At 42.2% G+C, this 15,829-nt stretch overlaps 1 protein-coding gene across 3 annotated transcripts in view; it reads right to left on the reverse strand.

Moving 5' to 3' along the window:
* BICC1 (BicC family RNA binding protein 1) overlaps window positions 1-15,829 on the reverse strand; it is a 263,766-nt gene that overhangs the window by 114,234 nt on the left and 133,703 nt on the right. The gene's annotated exons all lie outside the window — the stretch shown is intronic.

Consider the following 15,829-nt stretch of genomic DNA (forward strand, 5'->3'; position numbering starts at 1 on the left):
ATTCTTTTATTCCCAGTTTTCCTCTCTGTGATGTCCCAGAATTGTAACATAGAGGCAACAAGACCAAAAAGTGCATGAACAAGTAATTAACCCCACTTGATATCAGAACTGTCGGAGATGCTTGTGCTGAATAAAATTCCCCAAGACAACTGCCAATGGATTGCAACACACCAAACATAATCCTTATAATACAAAACTGCGTGGGTTAGGCCACACTAAATGAAGATTTTTTTTTTGGAAAAAAGAGTAATAACTTGCTTTGAGCACATTTGTATTTCATTAAAATTGATGAAAAGCCTCTAAACATGACATCACAGCATGAGGCTACATCCCCATCACGCTTTGGTCCAAAAGGGCATTTTTGCCACAGTTCTTTCTCACATGCAGCCAACACTGGCCTGGAGACTTGGAGACCCAGACATGCCGAAGCGCAAACACAAGTGAGGGAAGCAAGACTACAGAGCAGAGGAAGGAGACGATGCATAAGAATGAGTCGCCAAAACATGTGCATCCTTTGCTCTTTACTTTTATCCCATGAAGTAGACTAATGTTTACTTTTCCACCATGAATACGGCATTCACTGAACTGACAGAACAAACAACTAAACAAATTAAATAGGCAAAAACAGGGACTACCATACATTAATCACTTAAATTTGAGTAGGGTAATGTTTACTTTTTAATATGGAGCTAGAGTTAACTACCATATTTTTTGGACTATAAGACGTACTTTTTTCCTCTCCCCCCACTCAAATTTGGGAAGAATAATGGTTGTTAATGCTGCTGTTGAGTTCTGTTTACATTTATATTGGTGAAATATTATTTATGTTATTAAATATTTTACCACATTTTTTGCTTCAATTTTTTTCCTATTTTCCTCCTCTAAAACCTAGGTGTGTCTTATGGTATGAAAAATATGGGTAAACAAACTAAAGGTGAAGATGACTAAACACACTAACAGTGCAATTAATAAAAAAGTGCTCCTCCCCCTCAGTACTGGTTAGGGACTGGGCAGGAGGCTAAGTGGTTAACAATGTTCACATGTATCGAACTTCACTTAACCCCCTTTATCATGAACCAAGGGCTCTCAGCAGCTGTTTTAGACTGGCAGCCCACAGGTGCCTTTTGTCTATCCATCCCAAGGTGATTTGTTTTTAAATGTAAACCAACATTTTTAAATCTGGGAATTTCTCCTACAAATCAGATCTCTGGCTCTCTGTAAATCTGGCAGATTTAGTCACTGCAGCCCACATCCCAAATGGCCACCCTTGGCTAGCATGGAGAGATGCCCTCTCTTGTCAGTCCCAGAAGGCTCTCTGTTACCCCCTTACCCCGGCCGCACCGGGTCTCTCACACGGAGGTCAGAGGCCACTTGCCATCATCATCATCATCATGCTTGTATTACCTCACCTGCCATTTATCACAGTGTTCGCACTGCTGTTTTTCTTAGAGAAATATTTCTCTACATGTGTGCCTCTATTACAAACTGAAAAACAAAGGGAAGGCACCAAGTCAAGGCGCTGGCCTGGCTCTGAAGGTCAGTGTGCTTGTTTCCCTGGCCCCACAGGACCTGGCCCCTGCCCCTTCTCCTCTGCTCTCGCACTGTCCCTGTTCATGGGTTCAGTTGTCTTCACCATTAAATTGTTAACTCTAAATCCATACCTAAGAATGGAATAAATACTGCCTTCCTCAATTTCCCCTGCTCCAGCCACCCCTGCGTCCCCAAGAATATGCAACCGCTTCAGGGCCTTTGCATTCACTCTCAGGTCCCCAGCTGCCACCTTCTCTGTGACCTGCCCCCTCCACTCTTGCACCACCCCAACCAGAATTATTCTTCCCACTTCACTGCATTTATTTCCCTCCTAACACTTATCACAACCTGAAATTCTCCTACTTTCTGGGTGTGTTTATAGTCTGCCTCTGCAAAATAAAAGTAAGCTCTCTTCTCTGCAGACAACAAGCACAGAATATGTTTGGGTAAATGAATCTGCATAACACCCCTATGAAGTAGACTTCTTCATTCTTCACACAACTGGGAAGCAGCAGAGTGAGAATAAAATCCCCAGACTGCTTTACAAAGACCATACTTTTACCACCATACTACACTAAATACAGGTCCGTTACCTTTTTAAAACATGCACATACAAATTTGAAAATCTGCCTTAGGAGCTAGGCATACTAACTGTTATCATATCCTACAAATATTTATAAAAAGCCTCCTTACGTGCCACAAGTGGAGACCCACAGCAAGGAATATGACACAATTCCTGGTGTCCACAAGCATACAGGCAAGTCAGGGACACAGAAACAAATACGCAGCTGCTGGGCAGCCGTTGGGGAGGCCCAGCTCACAAGAGCAGCTCCGGCCCCTGCTTTGAAAGGTCAGAGTCGGGGGAGGGTTAGTCAAGGGTTCCCCAAAATATAATCTGCAAAATCCCTCAAGTTTTGAAAGTACAAATAAATTTATAAATGAGTTCATCAGTCCCCAAATGAGGGCAGGAAGGCCCAGTTAGAAGGACTTCCTCATTGGTCACATTTTATCGCCTATTAGTTCCAGCTACTATACACGCATGCATCTGCAAAGTGAATAAAATTAGACTCAGAATGTTCCCGTTAGCTAAGACACCTAAAAGGAAAAAATGAAAAAATGAGATCTTAGTACAAGACTGTTGGTAGAGAAGGAGTAAGAAAATAATCTACAGGCTTTGCTTCTTCTGCCTTAAACAATTTGGCCATTTAATCCAGTAATTGATGCCAGGGATGCAGGAGAGCACCCCTGTTGACACATGCTTGGAAGACATAACTTTCTGAAATCTTAACTCATTTTCAGAGCTTCTGAGAAATGACCCTGCATATGATCTCTGTTCATTAAACCCCATTAGATGTTCCACGGCAGAAAATAATATGCCCGAGATACATCACATTGTGAGGAAATAGCCATGAAGTCGAAGCACCTGCCTCACACACCCCAGGCAGCCTCACACCAGTGCAGTGTCTACTGTGCATGAAGTAGCAGGGCTTGGAAAGACTCACTCCCAACCAACCCACGTCAACACTGTCTAGGAGTGGAAGATAGGCTAGCCTGAGCTTAGGATTCTATCACTAGAACCAGCTCTCTATCTTCTATACCACATCATCTCCAAAGTCCTATGAGCCACAGTAATTGTCACACCTTTTAGAGGAAATAAACTACTGCTTATTGGAATTTGACTCCAATAAGCACCATTTATGGCCAGCCAACACCAACCACCCTGGTCATTCACTAGGCTCCTTGTCAGTCCCTACAAAGAGCCTCCTCAGACATCACTTTACTTGTCCGTTGTCATGGTAATCCAGCCATTACAGGCAGGTAGTGCTAGAGTCATATACCAGCTCGCGGATTTCAAGCTATCACATTGGGCAAATAACTTTGGTCAACCTCACTTTTCTCCTCTGTACCAGTAACTGTAGTAGCTATTCTGAGAGTTGCTGTAAGGCCTCTACAGGAAAACCCAAGCACAGAGCGGCACACAGTGAGTGCTCGGTAATATTAACCCTTGTATTGGGATGGCCAAATACAAGGTGTTTTTCCGTAAAATAAAAAAACCCATTTTTCATTTTCACCAATAACTTTATTGATTTGGATATTTTGAGTATGTCAGCTATGTGCTGCATGGTAGATCATTGATTGTTCTCAATTAATGTCTCAATTTGATCGCTAAGTGGTCTACCCAAGCACAAAACTTTACAAGCCACTTTTCACATGTTTGATCAGTCATGGCACCTTCTCCATATACTGCACAAACCTTTTTTTGCATCTCAGTTGCATTTTTACCTTTCTTTAAATAATAAAGCATGATATGTTGAAAATGTGTATTTTCTTTCATCTTAATATTAAAATAGCTACACAAAAATTCACCAATTGGTAAGCTTTTTTAATGCACACTGATATGACAGCTGTCACAATACAATCTAATAAAAATTGTTTCAAATGAAGTTAAAGACAACTAAGTGCTACTAGAGCTATCTTATGGGGAAAAAAAAAACTTTCTGGCTAACCCAATAAATACATGTCGATTATTCCAGTCAGGCTCTGTTCTAGATGCTAGGAATACAACAGCTCATGATCTAACAAGGGCGAAGACAAGTTAACCCTTCATTATGAACTGAGTCCCAAGTTCCATGACACAGTAGGGCATCTGAGAGTGAGCAGAAGAGATCCCAACACAGTTGTGGGTAGTCAAGAAGAGCCAGCTCAAGGAAACGCCTGGTAATGCTGTGACCTAAAGGGGGAGAAAAGGTGGCTAGCTAGGGAAAAGGTGAACAGTGTCCCAGGCAGAAGAGGAGATATGAAGAAAGATCTAGAAGGAAGGCATGCAGGTACCAGATAGGGCCTGAGGGTATTGATTTAGTATAGCTGAGGTGCTTTGATGCTCATCTTTCCCATCCCGGACAGGGAGTGCATCTCGTCTCCACCTTTCTGTGGGTTGCACACAGACATGCTCAATACAGACTTGAAGACATGGCACAGACCAAAGCCACCTAGTATCTATGCTTGGCTGTCATGTGCTACAAATAAGCTGAGAACCAGCGAGTAACTACAGATAAAAAGAAGCCATACTTACTTCACTTTCCAGGAGTCAAAATTCCCCTAAAAAAGTTATCAGTGAAGCTTTTCAAACCATCATCTACAATGACCCCAAGTCAGGTCCTATGGCATAGACACTGTGATATATATACTATCAGTATCGGACAATTATGAGAGTGTCAGGGTGTGAAGCTGCCCCAGGAAGAGGAGGAAGCACAGTTCTCTGCTGGGCATGTGGGTGGAGGCTGGCCCAGAAACCTCAGTCTGAAGTTGGTTTGCTGGAGCAGGAGGCTGAGGCATGTCTCCTGGTAGAAGTGGGAGGGGGTCTGGGGGTACAGAGGCAGAAATCAGGGCACTAAACAAGTCAGAGAGTCTATATCCAGAAAACGATGCTGATAAAGATGTCCTAAATGGCCATCAAGACAAATACGTAGGTAAATCAAGGTGGACAGAGGAAATAGACAAGGTGAGGTCAGGAAGCATAGGTTGAAATCAAAGAAACCCCAAAGCCTCTGAGAAAAAAAAATGACTACCTTATGTCTGAGAAAAAAAATCCTAAAGTAAGTTCTAGCTAGTTTGTTTGGTTAATCTTACTATGGCCTCTGTTTCCTCCTTCACAAAACCCAAATTCAAAGAACTACTACTTTTGAATCATTCCTATAAATATTAAATCACACCTTAAATATTTCAGAGAATTTAGTTTTAACTCATATTTCTGGATGGTGTACATTAATAAAGCAGCTACAGAAGGAAGGTCAGAGGAAGACCTGGGATTTCTCCTAGAGGCAAGGAAGAACTAGAAAAGTTACAGATGAGTTCCAAATGTTTTCAAAAGGATGCCCAGAGCGTCTGGCTAACCCCAACCTAAGTGCTGACTTTCCTTTTCAAAGAGGCAAAGCTGAGTTGAACAAGAGCTTGGATGTGGACCTTAGTGACACAGAAGTCACTGGCCGAGCAGACTGGGTTGTGGAGGTAAGAAGCTCCTAGTCTACCCGGAGGCTCCGCACCTTGAGAAAGGAGACAAGCAGGGGCCAACACAACAGGAGCTGCTGGCACTCTCTCCCCATCTTCACAGACCTCTAGACAGTTTTAATACAAAGCCGTAAGAATTAGAGTGACACTTTTCAAAAACCATGGAAGTGGGGACGCTGAAGCAAGTGAATTTCATGGATCCTCAAATGGATGAAAACACACTTTTCAAGAGGACATCATACATTTTCCACAACCCAATAATTCCCACAAAACCTCACAGGGAACCAATTCCCAGGAACCCATGATAGGCCTTCATTCTTAAGTAAGTCAGGATCACATCCAAAGTGTTGGGTTTGCATCCAGGGAATAATTCAATTAAGTAGCTAACTCTGACCAACCCCTTTCAAAAAATAAGATGTTGATGCATGCCGGTTGTATGAAATATAAACTGAAGTTTAGGAAACGTGCTTAAAATGACTATTGCTTCCTTGTGGCACTCAAACTATAAATACCACGATGTCGGCTAAGCTAAGGAATGCCTAGGTACGAAAAGCCACAAAACCTCTGAGAAGAAAATGACTCTCTTCTGCCTCTGGAGAAAAAAGTCCTAAACTCAGTCCTAGCTAGTTTGTTTTTTTTGTTTGTTTGTGTTTTTGTTCTTTAATCCTCGCCTGAGGATACATTGATTTTTTTCTTTTCTTGAGAGAGAAAGAGAAACATTGAGAGGTTGCCTCCCATACAAGCTGTGACTAGGGTTCAAACCTGCAACCTAGATGTATGTCCTGACCAAGGATCAAACCCCAAACTTTCTGGTGTACAGAACAATGCTCCAACCAACTGAGCCACCCAGCCACAGCTGTTTATTTTTTTTTAATCTGACTGTTGTCCTGGTTTCCACTTTCCTAAAATCAAACCTCAAAAAACAAATATCTGGTTTTGAATCATTTTCAAAAAACATTTGATGACACCTTAAGTATTTTAATGACTTGTTCAAACTTTTAATTCTAGATGCTCTATGTTACTGTCATTTCAAATAGGTCCTTCCAACTTCTGGATATCTTCACTGTCAAAAGAATCTTTTATCAATTCTACCAATTTATCTAGGTTTCTTTAACTGCTCTCTGTTATAAAGGATAGCAGTCTCATACATCACAAGGAGAGAGGTGATTCTGGAGAAGTCCATCTAAAAATGTAACTATTTGAAAAATAACTACTTTAAATTTCTGTTGTGAAGACTTACTGTACTTGTTACTTACAGGGGATTAATAATTGGAACATGGCTTAATTCTTATGCTAATCTCAGATCTGATGAATAGCAACTATTCATAGTAACAGGTATTTGGCTTAAGGATATCAATTTTGAAACACATGAAGCAATTAAGACTAAGATTGTTGATATTACAAAGAACATGTATTTTCATAGTTCACCTTTAAAGGTTACATTTTCACCATGAAAAGTCTAATGAAGACAGCATGCCACGGGCATTTAATAGCTCTGGAGACTAAATGGTCACTTTAACTTCCTACTTTAGTTTTGCATTTCATAAACAGGGAGTAAATGTTCCCTGATTAAAGAGTAATAGCACTGCTTTTTTCATATTAAAAAGGTACTAATAAACATGGAACCCTATGCTCCTGTTTTGATTTCAGTTTCTGTGGGAGGGATAGAGGGAGAGGTGGAAAGGGTGGGCAGAGTTTACATAAGCTGGAACTCAGAATATTTTTTGTAACTGGAAGAAAGCTCTATCAGCTATTCAAAACTGTCATCACAGATGTACATGGAATTATTTAAATAGTTTTGCTTTCCTAAAACAACTTGCCAAAATTAGGAAAAAAAACAAGTAAAATATAATCAAGTTCTACATGTAGTTTCATCCATAACAGAAAATAACTTATTCTCCAAAGCTCAAGTCATAATAGATTTTTTCCATCTCCAACAAATTCCAGGTCAGCACACCACATAGAAAGAGAACATATCTACCCATGTTCACTACACTACACATCTTGCAAGTTTGAGGCAATTTTAGAATAATACTTTACAGATGAAGGAAACCTTTGCCAAACCAACAACATTCTACCAACGTGCTTATTTCACCGAATTCTTCAATCCAGACGTAAAGTTAAAAATCCACAGGTAAGTAATCAGCATCTCAGATCAACCCAAGACATGTCTATTAATGCTGACTTTACTTGAAATATTTATTTTTGGACCAGGAAAAGAACGCTGAACGCTCTAACTTGACATTTATGCTCTAAACTATTGAAAATTCATCATTCAAAATGGCTACCAGCTGGGAGCCATCTGCGCCTGCTTCTCCAAAAGACCAACTCATTTGTGTTCTCCTGTACTTGTGTCAATAGAGAAATAAGGTTTATCCTCATGCAGACGGCTGTTTAATGGATTGTGAGTCAATATGCTGCATTTTACCATGAAGGGAGCTGAATGAGAAAGCCTACTAGAAAACACCAGGAAGTGGAGAAGGAAAAGGAGTGAACTTCTCGCATGAGAGGGTATCTAAAGGCTGAGGGTGTTTATTTTGCTGAGATGTTAAAGAGCTCTGTTATATTTCACATAAATCCAAGAAATGCATCTTGATGATTCAGTTATTCACCATCTCCAGACTATTCATCACCTTCACCTTATACACTTTTCATACACTGTTCCCATGTGCTCTGTAAATCAGATACATGACACCTGTTTTACAGATGAGGAAATTAGGAGTCAAAGAGGTTGTTAAGCAAGCACATAGGTATGTGTCCACGACCAGCTAGAGTCTAAGTCACATGACTCCCTGGGGAGGGTCATTTCTGCCTCCCTGGCTTATGAAGGAAGTGGAAGGCCGCACTGACTTGTGGGGATGTCACTGTGAAAGCTCAACTGCCCAGAATCTCTGCCGTGAACAAAGATGAAGGAAACATAAGCAGCAGACTGGGTGCCCATCAGCACTCTCCGATTAAGTGATGATGAAGTGACCCAGAGTGCTTCGATCCAGGGATGTATCCCTGTCCCCATGCACATAAGGAGAATGAGGGGAGCATCTTAGCTGTCACAGTGATTCAAAAAGGACCACGCTGGCACTCAGTGTTCAGGGCTACACATGCTGAATTTCCAGCAAAGGGCGGGACTAACCACTCACGATGCCCATACAGACAGTCCTGGCTTTGCACAGTTCTGATATGCACTAATTTTAGTTAACTCAGCTTAATTACCACCACCCGTATCTCAACAACACAGGCTTGAATTCCAGGTACCAATGAACATGAATTGTGAGTACCTGCTTCACATACAAATTCCACTACCAGCTCTTCAGTACACAAATACGTGTACCACAGATATTCTCCTTGATCTGTGACCCAATCATGTTGCTTCTTTCAATGCCTGTTGGCAGAAACTCACTGCACATCTGTAATGAGTTCATGCAATGACAACAAAGCAAGCGGCTGTGCTGACCTCTTGTGCCTCAGTGATAAAACCAAGGACATATTTCAAAAATGGATCCTTAAAAGTGGAAACTGGCCAACAGAGATAAAAGTGCAGGCAAGAAACACAAAATTACACTGCTGGAAGTGAAATTTGAATGAAATGTCAAATGGGTACAAAATCAACTACTCCCCATGGGAATGCTGACACTGTCGCTGTTTGAGAGGCTCGTATGCAGCCAGAGGAAGCTTAGTGAAGATAAACTTACCGCCACCAGTAACAAAAGTGGTTGTGTGTCCCAGAGGAATTGATGCTGGGGAAAAAATGCACATTAAAGAGACTCTGGGAGGTATTTCACAACTTTGAAAGTACAAAGGCTGAAATGTGGGAATCTGCTCCAGACTTATGATTATGGCAGCTCACCAAGGCACAGGGAAGACGCGCCCTCCATACTGGGCTTATACAACCCCAAAAGCCAGCCCTGCTCCAACTACTCTTGACAAGTTTTTAACAAAGAAATGGAACACATTCATTCTCAATGTCTCTAATGTTTAAATACAGTGCACTAAATATTAGTTGCACTATTTTTTCAAACCCCTATATATTTATGACTGATAGTAAGAGGAATTTTCAACACTTTGACAAAATGTTTAAATGTTGCAGTTCATTCAATTTTCCTACTGACTACGACAAGCACTTTGCACCGTTTTCGCTTGCATGGTTGTTTTTATGGCCCCATGCTGCCAAGCAAGGTGAGGGCTGCCTTTTACACTCCCCTGAGAATCACTAGTAAGGAATTTCAAACTGTTCCACATTATGGGAAGGCTTAGCTAATTTATTTCAAAAAGTTCAGAGAACCACTTATCAAACAAAACCTAGTTCAGAGGTGACCTCCAAGATGAAAACTCCACCAACTCTCCCCCTCACGCTCACCTTTCTTCTCCCTCCCTTCCCATTCTCCCTGTGCCATGGCAACATTCCAGTGCTTAACTTTCTTTTTAACCAATCCCACCAATGAGCTGGGCTCCTGATGGCCAACGACTATATCTTGTTCATTTTTAAACATTAGAATCCAGCACTACTAGGTCTTAGTAAGCATGGTGAACATAAGTGACAGTGATGGAGGAGACAACATGCAGGGCACAGGAGAGGCAACAACCACGAAGACTTCCCAATTATGTGGCACTTGCAGCATCAAAGTTGACAGCCACTCCATCTAGAGCAGGGGCATCAAACTCATTTTCACCAGGGGCCACATCAGCCTTATGGTTGCCTTCAAAAAGCCAAATGTAATTTCAGCTCCTTAACAGTTAAGGAGTAGTTACACTTATACAGCCCTAAAATTATTTCAGCCCTTTGAAGGCAGCCACGAGGCTGATATGGCCCCCGGTAACCATGAGCTTGACACCCCTGATCTAGAAAGTCTCCTTTAACTCATTAAAAAGAAGTCTGTTTATCAGAATAAATGAACTGAGTGAACATTCATTAAATGAGAGTAAATTCTAATTCATTGACAAGATTAATTTTCCCAGGGTGGACTTGCATTATAAAGGAGAAAGACAATCTCCAACCCAACTGTGTGAAGTGGTGGGGTTAGTCCAGTGAGTGGCTGGGGGGCCAAGGATGGGCCTTTGATAGCGGGACCCAAGTTCTGGCATTTCTGCTGCAGCCTATGGCTGGCGCCATCGCAGAGAGCCACACCTCTCCATTTTAAAACATGAGCCAGTCTCCTGATTTTTAAATGTTGACACCTATTCCATTTATGTAAAAAAAAAAACCACCACGTGGGCCAAAGAAAGCATGAACCCTACTTATTGGCCTGTGCTCCAAACCAAGGAGAGTTTTCATGGGGTGTGGGTGGGTGTCTGTCATGACCTATAGTGTTAGTGAAGAACCAGTTTCTCGACTCCCCAGGAACATAAGCATCTGTGATTCTTAAGACTATTTGTTGCTCAAAGAATCACTTTATTATCATCCCTCACAAGACTTAACCAGGTTTCTATCATGGGTAGTTATAAAGAGATTTATTAAACTACAACTATCATGGTATAATTTGAACTGTACACTTAAAAACAGTTAAGATAGTAAATTCTATGTTATGTGTATTTTTTACCACAATTAATAAAAATAGGCAGGCATGTGATCCAATTTGAACTAAAGACAAGTGAGAAGGGGTTTGATGGAAGCCTTTGAGAATGAAGCTTTCTGGCTTTTATAAGAAAATTTCTGAAAAGGTTTCTCTCTCTTACTTGATGTGAGCACAGGTGAGAACATGGAGCCCTGCAGCATCTGGCTGCCTCCTGCGACCGCAAGGATATAATGGGGTGCTGAGCCAGAGATCCCCCAAAAGGGAGAAAGGACCCACAGCTATCAGTCAGGGTATGAGAGAAGCAGAGCAGGGCCACTGAAAGCTACTTTGCAGATCTGAAGGACTTGGCCAGTGTTTTAAAATAAGGTTAAAAAGCTGTGTCTGCACTTGGAGCCAGGGAGATGGGCATGACTCTAACCCAGGATATGATGTAGCCAGAGGGGCTTCCTGCGCCTGCCTGAGTGGCTTGGAGGCAGCTTCTGCATCATGGGACCCTGCTTGCCTGGACTAACAATGGCAACCAAGAAAAGCAGAAGAAACCAGACTACTGGCAGGTATAACCCAATTTGGGAGGAGTTGGAAATGGGGTTATGGAGGAACATCTGCACCAGGATTTAAACCCAGGCTCGGCAGCCATGCTGGGGCTTAACCACATGGTTTGGGAGAAGAGAGGGGGCTCTCTTGACCACGTGGCTTAGAAAGCAGAAAATCAGTATGTAGCAGCCATGCAGAGCTTTGCCTCTTGGACACGTGGTTTGAAAGAATGAAGAAGGACTCCCACTGGCCTGCCAAGAGCAAGTGCCATGCAGTTTTGGGTTAAGAACAGGAGCCTCCCCAAGCTACAGACTTCTACTTTCTTTCCCTGAGATATGGTACCCCTGACTGGCCTGGTTTGGCAAGGGGAAGTAGGATTGTGTATGTGTGCTTACAGGTGTTTTAAAGGGACCTGGGGATTTAACCGGGACATTCTGCCATTACTCTAAACCTCTATAACTTTTGAATAAATAGTTCTTTCATTTTTACCAAACTCTGACATTGAGAGCCACAGTTCTTAACACAGTGGTGAATGTAAAGAACCGAGAATAACAAGACCCATGGGGGCAGAGGGGGTTCTATAACAAGGAGAATCAGCTTGAAGAGAAAGCCATCAGTGCAGAAGGCAGGGCTGAGTGAGGGAACACCTGGGTCCTCAAGGACATCGTGAAGCTTCTTGACCAACTATTCCTGCAGCTTGCTTACCTCTGCACTCTTCAGTAACAGAAGCAAATACATGTTCATACAATTGAAGCCAGTCCGCTAATTGAAACAAACAACATTCGACTGGATACACCTGCCAAACCAGGTCCTCCCGGCTGCCACACTTTTCTCCAATCTCTATGTGTGGACTCTTGTCTCCTCCCCTCTCCTCAGCTTCTCCCTCATCACTCCTCACCCCGCACACTGCTATACCCCGTCAGTCACACAGACCTAGTGTCTCTCCAAAACAGTGTCCTGAATCTAGGACAAGCTTCCATCCAGATAATGACCGCTTGGGAGTATTTCAAGCCATGAGCTCTGATGTTTCCAACCCCTCATTCAAAAGTCTGCCAGTGCTTATTCATTATCTCTTAAGTTAGGCATGAATGTCTTGGCCTAACACTTAAGACTGTCCATAAGACTGTCCATAACCATTACCTTTCCGGTTTCCCTTTCCCTCAGCCTCCTCTACTCATATCTACACTACTTGCATCTACATCACTATCCACTGTCCTATCCACGTTCAATCCCCATCTTTTTTTTCCAATTCAAATTATCCTATTTTCCCACTGTCTCCTGCTGCTGAATTTCTACCTGTTGTTTAATACCAACCGTAAAAGTGACTTCAAGATCCCCTCAATCCAATGTAATCTTTCTTTTCTCAGAGTTGTTACACTCTCTGACACCAGTTACGCTGTGTTACTATTTTTGAACTGGATCAGTCCCTCTTCTAGAATATACAATCCCTGAAGGCAAAGTCTGCAAGGCCTAATTACTGGGAAAGTCAAAGACAGCTACCATCTTGACAAGTCACAGAGAAGACGCCTGGGTATTTCATTTGCAAGATAATTATAGGCTCTCAGAAGAACCATCTCCTCTCCTTTCAGGTACCCAAAGGAAGACTCACTGTCCTTTTATAGGAGTGTGCATCTAAATCAAGCGTCCCTGACTCATATGTTTATAGGATCCAGGCAAGAAACAATTAGGAATGGGCACAGTGTATGTTTTTCATTCAAGTACACATTCCACAAAAGGAAAAACAGAGATAAAAAATTATTTACTTCCCAAGTAAATACACCTCTCATTTTCTTGGAATTCACTGCCCCACTCACTCATATTTCCCCTTGGCTGATATACAGGGGTACAAGAATTATTTTCTCAGGGGTACTGAGAAAACCAACAGTACAGCAACAGGGATAAATGGTAACTGACACTTGACCTCCGTGTCAGGGAAATCACAGGGAGTGGTGGGGGCGCCGCCAGCAGCAGGGCGCCAGTCCCGGCCACGGAGGCTCCCGCTGGCTCCAAGAGCGTGTGTGGAAGTCGGCCCAAAGGAGCCAGCCTTTCGCATTTTTCAAGACGAGCTACCAAATCAGATTGGTATGTAAAATCTCCTTAATTTTAAAATGTTGGCAGCTAAATAAACTTATTTCAAAATCACTCGTCAGATGAATACAACATGGCCCAAATGAAAAACACTTGCGTGCCAAATACAACATGCAACGATTCATTTACTTTCTGTCTACCTGAGATTAGTTAAAAGAAAAAACAACAGGAATGTAGTAACACTTAAAAGAGTGAGTACAAGGTGCTTCTACAAGAATCAGAAAATCTGGTGCCCCAGGCGTTTTGTGACTGGCGGGGCTTTGATCGTATCAGGAAGAAGAGACAGGGCACCACCTAGCCCAGCACAGGACTTGGAATCTGGGGTGTTTAATGGGGAGGCCCGAGGCTAACGGCTGCTGGGGAACCGTGGCCAATCAAGTCCAACACAAGGTCATGTATAAATCCCCTCACACAGGGTAAAATTTAAGAACCACTAAACTTTCCTGAATTAATACTGAAAATGATTCCTTCCAAGAGGATGCCAGAAAATAAAGTGTTACCCTGTTGAATTTGCTGCAGCATGGTAGAAGATATCTACTGTACCCTAAATGTACTTTACTGGAAGAGTAAGTTTAAATCATTCTGATATAAGGAAAAAATGTGGAGCCCATAAAAAGTTATGAGTAATATTCAAAAAATTTATACATTTCAAAAATTAATTTCATAGATTATGAAAGTCTCCAAAGAAGCTACTCTGGGGGCTTAAGTGCACTACTGATGTCACAAAGGAGACTTAGAAAGACACATGCGAGCCCTGGCTGGCGTAGCTCAGTGGATTGAGCGTGGGCTGTGAACAGAAGTATCGCAGGTTCGACTGGGTTGCAGGCCATGACCCCCAGCAACCGCACATTGATGTTTCTCTCTCTCTCTATCTCCCTCCCTTCCCTCTCTAAAAATAAATAAAATCTTTAAAAAAAAAGAAAGATAGACATGCGGATGTATTGTACGAGGATTTCATTAATGTGCTGTAGTACAGAATTGGGTTTGGCAATATTTCAGATGTTTTTATGTGATTCTTAAAGTTTCAAAATAGTTTTCCCTTGTGAATGTTTATGTTCTTAACATCCAAAGGAGGATCCAATTAAAAACCACTAAAGTTTCCAAATTCTACTTTTGAAAAAGAAAATAAGATTCTCTTAATACATCCAATTTCCAACACCTATTCACACCTGACCAAATGGCACATAATTATCCTGTCATGAAATGCCACCATTGGTGGAATGTATTTCTACCCCTATGGATTCACTTACAAAACAAGGTAAGGGGGAGACACCATGGTCAACCAGCAGGAAACAATGATGGGCAAACACAGCCACAGCCCCTGCTCTCACCAGGCTGACAGCAGGGTCAGGGAAGTGGTCAACCCAAGGGGCCTTACTAACACATAGTCATATAGCATAAGGAGTCTCATGAAAGAAACTTACAAGTTGCAATATCATCTGACAGAGAGAAGCCCTGTATCTGTCCATCAGGGACAGCTGCCTTGAAAAGGGGAGCCACGATATGAAGCGTAGTTACTGCAGAGATAACACAAATTACACCAAGGAGAGGGGTCAGTTCATTTACAATTACTCACTGTATGCCAAGTATGTGCCAGTCATTGAGTTAAACATCTGCTAGGTAAAACAGTCACTGATCACATCTACAATATACAAGGGAAAACAAACAAATAAAAAATTAAATTGCTGGGGGAAATGAAGGAAAGAAAGGGGGGGAAGAAATTTTTTAAAGTGGGGTAGGAGTTAAAAGAAAACAGGATGTTGTGAGTCATGACAAAGACAGGCTGTACTTGATGCTGGGCTGGATGATCTCCCTGAAGAAGGGACAGTTGTGTCAAGACCTGGAAGATGCCAAGAACGCGGCAGGCAGAGAGTCCAAAAGAGTGCAGAGGCCCTGAAGCGTGAGGGAATCAGTGTTAAAGGTCCCGAAAAAAGGCCAGACTAGCGGGAGAAAGCGGCAACAGGTGTGGTGGGGAGGAAAATAAGGACCAAATCATATGAAGCCTGGAGAGCCATGAGAAGGACGGTGATCTCATTCTAAGAGCACTAGGAAGGCAAAGAAGGGTATGGAATATTAAAGAAACATGACTTTATTTGTGTTTTAAAGACCACATTGAAGGGAGTAGGGCTGGGAACAGAGACAGGAGGCAAGAGGGCACC

The sequence above is a fragment of the Phyllostomus hastatus genome, unplaced genomic scaffold (assembly GCF_019186645.2).
Source record: "Phyllostomus hastatus isolate PE091 unplaced genomic scaffold, TTU_PhHast_1.1 phas_contig_38, whole genome shotgun sequence".
Classification (NCBI taxonomy): domain Eukaryota; kingdom Metazoa; phylum Chordata; class Mammalia; order Chiroptera; family Phyllostomidae; genus Phyllostomus; species Phyllostomus hastatus.